This window comes from Squalius cephalus (genome assembly GCF_949319135.1).
Source record: "Squalius cephalus genome assembly, chromosome: 4".
Classification (NCBI taxonomy): domain Eukaryota; kingdom Metazoa; phylum Chordata; class Actinopteri; order Cypriniformes; family Leuciscidae; genus Squalius; species Squalius cephalus.
Window position 1 is genome coordinate 24,092,089 of NC_137125.1, and position 12,408 is coordinate 24,104,496.

The 12,408-nt window shown below is 38.6% G+C and overlaps 1 long non-coding RNA gene across 2 annotated transcripts in view; it reads right to left on the reverse strand.

Moving 5' to 3' along the window:
* The window catches only part of LOC307157425, a 196,123-nt gene extending 193,976 nt beyond the window's left edge, over positions 1–2,147 (reverse strand). The window contains exons 1-6 of one of the 2 annotated variants that reach the window (XR_013820953.1): positions 2,033–2,147; positions 1,523–1,770; positions 1,368–1,439; positions 1,198–1,275; positions 956–1,081; positions 522–583 (exon numbers count right to left, since the gene is read on the reverse strand). This is a non-coding gene — a long non-coding RNA (uncharacterized lncRNA). Of the gene's footprint in view, positions 1–521; positions 584–935; positions 1,082–1,197; positions 1,276–1,367; positions 1,440–1,522; positions 1,771–2,032 lie in introns of those variants that run through there. The other variant, XR_013820952.1, reaches the window with a different exon arrangement.
* Between the last annotated feature and the right edge of the window lie 10,261 nt (positions 2,148–12,408).

The window sequence follows — 12,408 nt, forward strand, 5'->3', positions numbered from 1 at the left end:
GAATGTCGCGCAACAACGTTGCTACAGCCCTGTCGCGTCTTACAATTCTACGTTGTTACAATGTTGCGAGCACGTAGACAGCGACGTTGCCATAGAAGAAATGCAACGTGCCACAGACGTTGCCACAACGTAAATATGTTTGCTGGGTAGCACGTTAGTTGGCTTGAAAAAAGAGCTATAGAGAGTATTTAGCTAAATATGTGTACTATATTACATATTATATTTTTACTTATATCATTAAATAAAGTAGTTATTATAATAATAATAAAAAATGCATTATATTTAATTTGAGTTATCTTTAACCTTAAATAATACTGCCAGCTGATAGGGCTCTGTGTATATTTACAGCATTAGGTGATTTGTTTTATTCTTGAGAAAAATTAACGCCTATCTTGTGTAGCCTACCTAATATTTATCCAAATGAGTCAATATAAATCAAATCACAAGAATTTAATTGAATTGAAATAATAAAAAATGCGTAGCTTACCAGAAATTGTACCATGTAAACAGATGCCAGATGTGGCTTCTCTTATGCTAAAATGTTCAGTGGATGAGTCTTCTTGCCCACAAGATCAAACAATGTCTGGGGGAAAATAAATTTAAATAGAAAGAAAAACAGAAATATTACCATGAAATCAAAATGGATAGTTCTTTTTTAGTTCTTTTGGAATGCTATTGTTTTATTTAAAATGCCAATTTGAATATATGCAATCAAACCCTGCTACAACTTTTTAATAAATGAATGGGTGCTGAGGATTGAACAGTATCAAGCAGGTTGTGAGAAGGACAGGGAGATCAACTCTAATAATAAAAGTCTTAGAATTCTTCTAAAAATGTGCTGAAATCAGTAGTTTTATTTAATTTCAATGTCAGATTGGTGAATTTTGCCTAAAGATGACAAGTTTGCAGGGATGTTTAAGTACCATAAACAAAACATCATACTATGACACATTACCTGAATTGATTCTGACATCATACATTTTCTGGTTTTCATAATTACATTTGGGAATTTAAAGTGAAGAGGCACACCATCAGAAGGCTCTGGGAACAATAGCATCCTCTGTCGTCTTTCGTCAATTGCCTTCAACAAAACAATTATTATATTTGACAGCTTTAAGAATTAAAGTTTAAGACTGAATTACAAAGTTTAAGGAAACAGTTACCTTTAGGCATTTAATGTGCCATGTAAAAACATACCTTTTCTCTGTCTGCCAATAATGATGCGTTGTATTCACGATCCTGTTGCTCGCACATAGCCCTACGTTCCTCAATGGTCTAAAAATAAAAATCAATTCAGTTTAGAAAGGAGTACTTCATTTTTAAAGTAAATAACTCATGTTTATCCAAAATTAGCTTATTTTAGTTACCTCAGTGGCGCATACAGGTTGTCTTGTTTCTTCAGTTTGTTCTGAAGATGCAATGCCATCAGATCCTAATTCCTAAAGAAACATTGCCAATATTGGACCGTTCATAGGAGCAAATCACATGTTAGAGACTACAGTATCAACACAACTTGATATACCTGATATACCTCAGCCAAAGGTATGATATACAGTCTACTTTTACCAATGGCTACCTTCAGCTCCCTAACAGAGGCAACTTGAACTTTTTGGAGTTTCTTGCATCTGTCTGCCCTGGCCAACTCAAAGCCTACCAAATTTAGGCTTACTTGTGGGTAACTCTGGCAAATGTATTGATTAAACTCAGATAGACTCTAATTTAGATTAACTTTGGAGAACTGATTTTGCTGCGTTTCATGAAGCGGCCTCCCTATTGAAAAAAGAACATTAATGAAAAAGACTGCACTTCCTGAGGCTAAACCATCCACTAGCCAACCCTCTTGAATTCATAAATACTGGCAGTTTAGGAGTATGTCTGAGGCAACATTAAATTGGAAATTTAAAAGTCACATTATTAAAAAGTAATTTAAAAGCTACAGCTCAAATATTATACATAAATACATAAAGGTAAACAGATCACTCCAGACTGCTACAAAACCATACAACAAGCAATTAGTAATTATTAAACTTACCTAATCCATTTTGTGATTGTTGAGCACGTTCACTGACTGAAGGTAGTCTGGAGATGTCAGGTCCTGGAAGCAGAAACATACTCGCATGCCATGTCGACCTCACCCTTCTTCCAGCGGGCTGGAACACAACATAAAAAATAACCATAAACAAATATTTCATTACACCACCATGAATAATTTTAATAAAGCACACAACCATACAGTATCTTGAATTCAAAATTAAACTTAAGTAGCAACCAGACCGCCCCCAACCTGGACATGCAAGTTATCTGGACATATCATAAACTGCAAAACTTCTGTCATCTCTCATCTCATTCAATCACATATGCACCTGTCATCATCAACCTTGAATCTGCAAATGTAACAGAGGCCAGCTAGTAGTCTCTGTGCGAATAAACCTCACTCCTCTGATGAGCTCTCTAATTGAATTGAAGAGATTTATCACATCCTTTATTAAAATGGTTAATTATAAAAAACATTGTTATTTGAATGCAGAGATTGACACAAGCAAACATAAAATAAGTTTTATTTAGGGCTCAAGGACACTTTACAATGAACAGTAAAAGTACAGTAAAGGAGAATTATGTATACGGGGCATACAGCAGAATACAATCAGACACAACGAAATGTAATACAACTTAAGAATGGTAATATTCAGAAAAGTAGGGGTGGGGCAGGTTACAAAGATAAGGTAGGCCTATATAAATAGATATAAACGCGATAGATATAAACCCGACATCGGCCTCCCGTAAATTTATTGCACTTAACACGTTAATATGTGAATTATATTATAAGAAATAAAATGAGCTGTACACATTTGTCTTCATGGCTGCTATAATTTTGACCTGCCTCAAGATGGCACTGTTTTCAACATTTCTGATGAATCACATCTTTTCCCGAAACAATTAGAGAACTGCTCATATGTTTTCAAAATTTGTGTTTTCTATATGGGTGTGTAATTTATGTAATTTTACTCCTAAATTGAAAAACTCCATAGCAAAATCTTGAGGGAACCAGAGGGGCGGGGTTTTGACATCATACCTGCACCACGCCCACGCCGTCCTGAGTCGCGGGAAACACCGGATCACCATGTGATTAAAGTGCAAGCTTCAGTTTTAAACAAGTTTTAAACAATCTGGATAAGATTAATATGTTATAATGATAAGTTTAAATATATTTTTGGTTCATTATGAAGCTGTCGCGGGCCAGATTAGACTGTGGTTGGGTCATCACACTCTAGTTAATGGGAAACACAGGGACTACATCCCGTTAAATGCATGACAAATGTATGAGTCTGTTGATATATCACACCTCAGATCCAAGATGAGAACCTTACATTACATTACACTGCATCACAATTAGATTAGTAAAACAGTGTTACTGTTCTGCAGGCAATTAGAGGGTATGCATTGATGTCAAAAGATATGGATGGTAGAGAAGACAACACTTATTAAAGATAATAAAAATATGAAAAAAAAAAATCAAAGTAGTTATTGCTTGAAACAAACTATATATAAACTAAACAAGAACAATTTAAAGCAAAAGTCTTAGAAAAACAGAACACAAAAAAGTGGGGAAAAAAATGAAGAAAAAGGGATGAGTAGCTGACTAATCTGATGAGGTCTCAATTGATTGGATTTGCAGGACCCGTCTGTTAACTTTCATTGGCAGTTTGCCGATGAGCTCATCTGGATTACCACAGTAGATGGTGGCTGGAATAATATACACCACCGACTCACTGCTGAGGAAGTGGCAGGTGTCATTGACCTCAGAGACGCCAATCATTTCTTCCTCTGTTTCCTGGACCTCAGCGATCAGTGGAAAACAAACCAGTATGGGAGGTTTCAGTGTATCAGAACTGGAACACTTCATCAGTGTATCAGAACTGGAACACTTCATCACTGCAAGTATTTCTTTTTGTACAATTTTGCTTTTCTGGCTATTAAATTCTTGTTTATTGACCTGTTGTATTAAAAAACACACTTGCAACTCTAACCTATTATCAGATTACAGTCGTGCCGATATTCTGAACAATTATGCTTTTGTTCATGTGATATTTATTAATTTAAATGTAGGTTTACAACTCCAAAATGCATGTTTTACTCTGTTTCAGTGTGTACTATGGCAGAAGTCATGTTGTGCATTATGTACCTTCACAGAAGTGTACGCTGAGGAGTGATATTTTCCTCGCCCATTGTTTATGATGCAGAGATGAAGGCGTGTAAGAATCATCTCATCTCCTCATAGAGGTCATTCAACACCTCGTCCTCCACAACGACACATTAAAATCCTTTCCTCCACACTTCAGCTGCATATCAGCTGCATATTAGTGTGTGTCATCCTCACGCCACACGACTGGAAAAATTTAATTCATGGGTGTGTATAATACAGTGCTGTTTCTCAGTTATGTCCCTGGAGCTCCTCAACATTGCACAATAGATTTTTTCTTTTATTTATCCAATTTTTTGCAATTGCAGTTTTTCTTCCCTTTGTGTAGCTAAGGGCTCGCTGGTTCGTCCGTGTTGCAATGCACTTGCAATGCAAAAATGCTGGCAGAGAAGTTGGAGTTTTCTCTGAAGAGAAAAGGCAGAGAAAGGTACATGTAAAAACTCTGGCAATTTAATTAAAATTTAATTCAATTTAATTTAATTTGTGGAAAAATAAGTGGAAAAATTACTTCAGAAAATACCTTTTTTCAGTCAGAACCCCTTCTCTGAGACCAAATCCTGTCAGAATATATTTTATTATACTGTCTTTTCATCGTAACTTCTCAGAAAATATTTTTTTCAGTCAGAACCCCCTTCTCTGAGACCAAATTCTGTCCGAATATTAATTCAAATAACAAAGGCCGAAGAATCATCTTCCAATTTACCTCGCGCTTTTACTGAGATGCTGTCTGGCGTGCCGCTAAATGATGCTGACTTTCTGACAGAGAATTGCCTGAAAATCACAGAAGACCTGTCACCGATAGAGCGATGAGGATTCAGCTATGGCCTGCAATTGAAAAAGCCCGAAAAGAGAACAAAAGGGCTTATTTCGTCGGTGGATGTGCGTTTGTAGATGGTACTGAAATATGCTCGATGGTGTTTTAAGCCCCCAATGGCTCCTTAGAGGCAGCTAACCCTACCCTCAACCTTAAACCTACCCATCCCCTCGCTGCCTGGAAGGCGCCGTTGGGGGCTTAAAACACCAAACACCGAAATATTTCCTTCTGTCTGAATTTTAGTGGATTTGATTTCCACTTTAAAGCTACACTGTGTGATTTTTACCCCCATCTAGCGGTGAAATTGTATATGACTACCCAGTGAAAATTAGTTTCTGTTCCTCTCAATTCCGAGGGCGTTTTAACTCCTACGGTGGCCGTATTATTCCAAGATTAACATGGCTTCCAGTTATCGACTTCGTCCATGACAATAATAAACAATACGTCTAAAATGAATAAAACTACAGGACAGATGTCAGGAGGTAAACGTCACCCTTGGAATCGGCTATCCCAGCATAATCAGATTAGGCTAACGTTACAATGTGTACAAAGTAAAAGCAATTAAAAATAACTAAAATTTACAGTGTCCTTTTTTTATATAGCTTAAAAAATTGCGCCTTTAAAACTATTCATCACCTGTGATCCGTCGCAGCACAGATTTATGTTACAAGGTAAACAATACTTTTTCACCATTGACGCAAGGATGAAGTTATACTAGAGGTCGTTCTGAAGTTATGCACAACCATGGGCGAGGCTAGCCCCTTTTTAGGGGTGCTTCAGCACCCCTAAAAAGGAGCTCAGCACCCCTAAAACTTGGAGTAAGAAATGTTGTTATTCTAAAAATTTTGTTCGTCTTTGACAAGGTTAAATAATGTCCAAAACATACTCCGTAGTTTGTGGTTTAAAATGTATGTGTTAATGATGAAAATGAAAACATCCCCGCTTAGCAAATGGGGTCATCCTCTTCTCGAACGGCACGAACGTCATCCAGCGCGAAACACACGCAGAGTGAGAACCCATTATGTAGTGTTGTGAATCAACTAAGTTGCTCCAAAGCTGTGTCTCACACTTCTTTCCTCTTACCTAGAGTTGTTCCGATTCCGAAACCATATCGGTGAGTACTGGAGTCAGTATCCTGAATCAACATGGTACACCTATAATAAGTGTTTAGTTTCGGACTATTGTAGTCCAGTGGGTCGCCGCCGCTGTGGAGTAGCACAGGACCTGGGTGACTCGTCCATAGTCATGAACGGAGAGAAGTAGCGCCGGTTACAATGTTCTTCCGCAAGACGCATGCAGTTCTGTTTATTAACTGCTAGAGCGTGAAACAAAAACAGCAGCGCGACAAATAAACTGCGTACCTGTGTAGTGCGTACGTGTGTCTCTGTTGTTAAAGTTTATCGTTAATTTGATACTCATTTTAACAATCGGGAGTCATGTAAACATGACGTCACGTGCGTCTTATCTGGTCAGTCGTCATGGAAACATGAAGCCCTGGCGTTTGGACCAGAGTGAAAACAAACGACATATCACTGTATACCACCAGTATGTGTGAAAACACTCACTGTGGCTTTTTAAATGAATTGTTATTCATTCCTAGATTTATATCTGTTATTTTTCAGTTGTGGCTGACTATCAAACTAGACAATAAAATAAAGTTTAATGTTTTTCTTTTACTGTATTTATTCATTCCTCACACACAGAGGATTTAACCTGAACCATGCTTAACTCCTGAACTCCTAGCATTACTCTCTCTCTCTCTCTCTGTGTGTGTGTGTGTGTAGTGCACGTGTGGCCTGCCAGTGAGCAATGGACATAAGACAGTTCTTTAGAAAAAAAAAGACAGATTCAGGTGAGAGACTAGGAACAGTCCATAATGACCTCTGTCTTGTTTAGTTTTTTTATGTTTTTTTGTTCTTCTGAAAAGTGTTAAGCTAAAGTAACAGATAATGCAAACCATTACTTATCTAGGCAATGGTCCCCTGCTTTTTTTATTTTATTTTTTTATTTCAAACCCACAATGGAGAATACAGCTTCTCTTGTGAAAGGAATTTGTGATTTAAAAAAGTTTGTAAGCCCAATAATAATAATAATAAAGACATTTAAAATGACACGCCTCTTGTGTGCCTTTTGATCATATCCTTAGAATCTGTAAATGGTCTCCATAACATTTTTGTGACAAACTGACCTCAACTCTCCTGCCTACAATATATTTGTGTATGATTGTCAGTGCCAAGGGAAAGAGAATACTCATACTCCTATACTAACTTATTGGCATTAAGTAGCCTATATTATTTTACACCACATTTTTTTCATAATAAAGGAGGAGGAAAACAACAGGGAGAGTCCATAAGGGATGAGAGGGAATTGACTAGTGAAAGAAATGAAGAAACAGAGGGAGTGCAACATGGAGACCACCAAGCCAAAGCAGCAGGGCCAGAAGAGAGCTGTTCAGACTTGGGGGATAAGGACACTGGTCCTAAACAGTTAAAGCTGTCTCAATACCCTCATGCTCAGTTTGGCACACAAAAAAGAGCCTTTCAAGAACAGTGGTTCAAAAGTTTCAGATGGCTGGAATACTCAGCTAGACAAAATGCTGCTTTCTGCTTTCCTCGTAGGGTATTTGGCAAAAATGTCAGAAAGGATGCACTTGTGAATGATGGAGTTAATAACTGGCAAAAGGCACTTAGCAAGTTTCAAAAACATGAAACAACACAGTCACATAAGGACAGTGTGGTTTGTTGGAACAGCTACAAAGCAAGCCTGTCAAAAGGGAATGTTGTAGAGCAGATAGAGGGAGCAAGTACCACTGAAATTAGTGAAAGAAGGCAGTACCTAGAGCGTATTATGGCAGTAACCTGCTTCTTGGGAAAGCAAGGCATAGCATTCAGAGGTCACGATGAAACAGATGAGAGTCACAACAAAGGCAATTTCCTAGAGTGCATGTCACTTTTGACCAAATTTGATCCCTTCTTGCAGAGATACACAGCCCCTTCAAACACCACGTATCTCTCATCTGATAGCCACAATGAGATGATAGAGTGCTGTTCACAAGAAATAACAGAAAATATCATCAGTGAGATAAAGGGAGCAAATATGTATGCCATTATGGCTGATGAGGCCAGGGATGGAAAGACAGAACAGTTGGCACTCTGTGTTAGATACGTGTCTGTTGAGGGTGCCGTCAAAGCAAGGTTCCTAGCCCTTACAGAGGTGTCACAGTTTGATGCTACTTCGATAACAGCTGCAATTGAAAATCAGTTGGTAAAGAAGGGAATTGATCAGTTGAAATGTGTGGCACAGACCTACGATGGGGCAGCTGTCATGAGTGGGGATGTTGGGGGTGTACAAGCCCATTTTAAAAAGAAGCACCCTGAGGCAATTTATGTGCATTGCTATGCACATGAGTTAAATCTTGTTTTATGTCACACATGCAAAGCTGTCTCTGAAGCCACAGAGTTCTTCAACATGCTGGAAAGTCTCCATTCTTTCTTTAGTGTCTCCCTTGTAAACCACCATAAGTTTGTGGACACTCAAAAGAAGTTAGGGTTGCAGCCAAGAGAACTTGTGCAGTTGTCAACTACACGCTGGGCATCCCAGCTTCATTCAGTGACTGCAGTGATTGATAATTTCCCTGCTATCATTGAGTGCCTCTCCACAATCAAGACACCTACAGCAGTTGGATTGAGGGCAAAACTCAGTAAATTCTCCTCAGTGTATTTGCTGATGGTTTTCCACACTCTCCTGTCTGTAACAGCAGGTTTACACAGATACCTACAGAAGGAGACCATTGACATTGCCCAAGCAGTGACATACAAAAATGCAGTGACTGACACCATGAAGCAGAAACGCAGTGACACCACTGCTGCAGATCTGTACTCCAGAACAATAGCTATGTGTGAGGCAAACCAGATAGCAGTAGAATCATCCTCAGGACAGAGGCGGAAGACAAAGAGAATGGATGAATATGTTGTTGAGTCAACTTGTGGGGCAGGCAGTGAAACCTGTGGCTCTTCAGAGTCTGAAGATCTCAAGAGGAAACTTTTGTTTCCTTGTCTGGACCGAATGATCTGTGAACTTGAGAGGCGTTTTTCTGGTGTGAATGAGGATGTGCTCAATGGAATTCAGGCATGCAGTCCAACCTCAGGCCATTTCTTGTCTGAACCTCATCTGACAGCACTGGCTCTGCATTACCATATTGAACTTAAGTCAGAGGAAGTGATAGTTGCAAAAAACTTTCTGAAGCGCAAGATTGAGGCTGGTACAGTTCAGGACATGCTAGCAGTGTACAAACTCCTAGATTCGGAAATGTTCCCTTCGCTGAAAGCTGTTATGCAGGTTGCCTTGACAATACCAGTTAGCAGCTGTACATGTGAGCGGTCTTTTAGTGCCTTGCGTCGGCTCCATACATGGCTGAGGAGGACCACAGGCCAAAGCAGACTCCAGCACCTAGCTGTGATGTCTATTGAGAAGGAGGTGCTTGAAAAAATTGAACACCAAAGGGTCATTGACAGGTTTGCCACCCTCAAAGTGCGGCGACATTCTCCCAAAGTAGAGCCAAATGGGGATTCAGGGGAAGTGCTTCAAAGATTTCCCTCTCTTTCTTTTTTTTATATCTTTACTTTCTAAGTATTTTTAAGACCTCTGTAAATAATCTGGATATTTTGGACTTCTTGGTTTTACCTTCTTTTTTTCTTCTTTTTCTTTTTTTTTTCTTTTTCTCTTGATGTGAAGCTTGTTTTATTATTATTTATTGATGACTTATATTGGTTTATGAAAGTTCAGACAGGCGAGCAACCAGATATGTTAGAGATGGCCATTTGTAAATAATTTACAGAAGATGAATTACATTTTGTTGTCCAAGTACTTGTTACTTTGTTCAATGACAATAAAGTTGAATCTAATCTAACCAATCTGATGACTGTTGATACAAAAGGAGGCACATGGAGTTAACGGTCAGGAAAACCAGCTGAGTGAAGAAGGTTTTGTGTTTGTTACAGGGGGCTGTCTGTGTGAACTCACAATTAAGCTGGTGTTCTGAAAAGGTCTCAAAAAAAAGAAAAAAAAATCTGGATTTTGGAGTTAGTTGAACCAATGTTAAAATGATAGTTATTTTTCAATAGATATATTTTTTGTTTTTGTGTGAAAAGAGGGTGGGTGGTGGCAGTGGGGCTCATTGGGTGCTCAGCACCCCTAAAGCTCTGACCCTAGAATCGCCCCTGTGCACAACCATGCTATGGTTAGACAAGCAACTATAAAACTTCGAATTTACACAAATGAATTACAACAGGCTGAATTACCTGTCGAGAAGAAAGCAGGCAACCTCGGCGTCCGTTTTAAAATCTTTTCTCCTCATGAGCTCTTTCCATCTGGGAAAAGTTACTCCAATATTGACTATGGTCTTGCTGATTTGTCTGTCGCGTTTTAATTCTCTCTTTCAAATGTGAGTACGCACGCACGCACGCACGCACACACACACACACACACTATCTTTCAAATCTGCCGGCACTCGCGAGTAATCTCCCCCTCGCATTCGTCACGGTATCACTGAGTGAAAAACGCAAAAGGCGAAGCTTGAATTTACAGGCATGTCCCTCTTTGGCTAATGTAGTTTCAAGATGGAGGGGCAACATGGCGACCGGCATACGAACCCCTCACCCGTATGTACTTTCAATGGCAGATTATAAACTTAAGAGAATACTTTATTACTTGAAAGAAGTATAATGAGCACATATATTTTTGAAAGAACTAAGTGTTTTTTGCTAAGAATCAACTAAAAAAGTTACACAGTGTAGCTTTAATGGATGCTTTTCTGACTTGATCTTGGGATTGCGTAATTTCCCGGAATGACTTGAGCCTTATAGACCTTTTGTGCCAGAGAACCAAGCGAGTAGCCATCTTTAGAATACTGTCTTTGAACTTATGTTTTTGCGGTCGCTATGTATATCTCTATGACATTGCTGTCCTGGAGTAATTCACTTTTAAAGTGGATATACTTAAAGTAAAGTTAACAAAGGTTATCATGAGGATTGTAATGTTTAAAACAGATGTCTTAACAAATGTCAGTCGACCGGGAAGATTTTAAAATGAGCCGTTCATTTATAAATATGCAAGACCGCTCTGAAAATACAGACCGGAAGACAAAAGACAACGAGCGCAGCGCTGAAAAGGGTCTTTGGTGTTTTATGCCCCCAACGTCGCCTTCCAGGCAGCGAGGGGATGGGTAGGTTTAAGGTTGAGGGTAGGGTTAGCTGCCTCTAAGGAGCCATTGGGGGCATAAAACACCATTGAGCGCTGAAAAGGGGCGGGGCTACATAAGGTCTATACAAAAATGAATTTTTCCTCTTTTTGACGGTATGGCCAAATGTTTCATTTATTCATTTCATTAAGTTTTTTTTTTTCTTCTGGGCTTATACAACCTTTTTTTTTTTAAGACCTTTTTTTTTTTTTTTTTACTAAGCACTCTCTACATTCTGTGTAAGCAATGTGAATCATTTCATCTCTAAATTTTTTTTTTTTAAGGAAGTTTAATTTTGTTCTATAATAGTACATTTTGATCCTCTTGTTATTCTGAGGTATTGTTGTCCTCATCCCTTACTAAGTTTGTTCTGACCAGTTAAAGGGACACTATGCAAGTCTGAGTGTTTTTTCTCTACGAGCTCCCCCTAGTGTCTGGTAGTATAATGCTTTCAAACACTCTGTCGTAAAAACGAACTGTTGTCCCTCCCCCCTTGCCACGAGCAACCCAGCTGATCAGCTGTCAACCTAGCTGAGCAGAGGAACCGGCTATTTCAAAACCAGTTATGTCTACCGAGGCAAGTAAAGCAAAACTTTATTTCCAACTGATGGCGATTTTTTTATTTATTGTGTTGTCATGCATACTAGTATTTTTTACCGGGAACGAACGATATGAACGAGGCGAACTACTGCTTTCGTGTTTGTTTGTTTGTTTGTTTTTGGGAGAATGGGCATGAGCATAAAAAATATATATATATCGGAGGCTAATATTTGTCTAAAGTTATATTAGCAAGGTCTATAAGTTCATCTGGTAGAATGATGGTTTACCTTTGCTTGTCTAAGAAAACATCAGAACGTTTTTTCTAGCTCGATCATGATATGTGCAACATTTTGCGCGTCTGATATTGCCTACTATCAGACGCGTTGACTTAGTGACATAAAATAAAAGTGTAAGTTACACAAATAAAACCGACAGAGGAACTGCCAAACAACTACAGAAATCAAACGTGTTTGCTATGACAATGCTAACATCAAAGTTATAGTATCTAGCGTACTAGTAAGCCCCTAACAGACAGCGATCATAATAAAAACCTTTACAGACAATAGCAAACATCCTGAGGTCACAATTACTTGAAATTTAAATATTAAACACAGT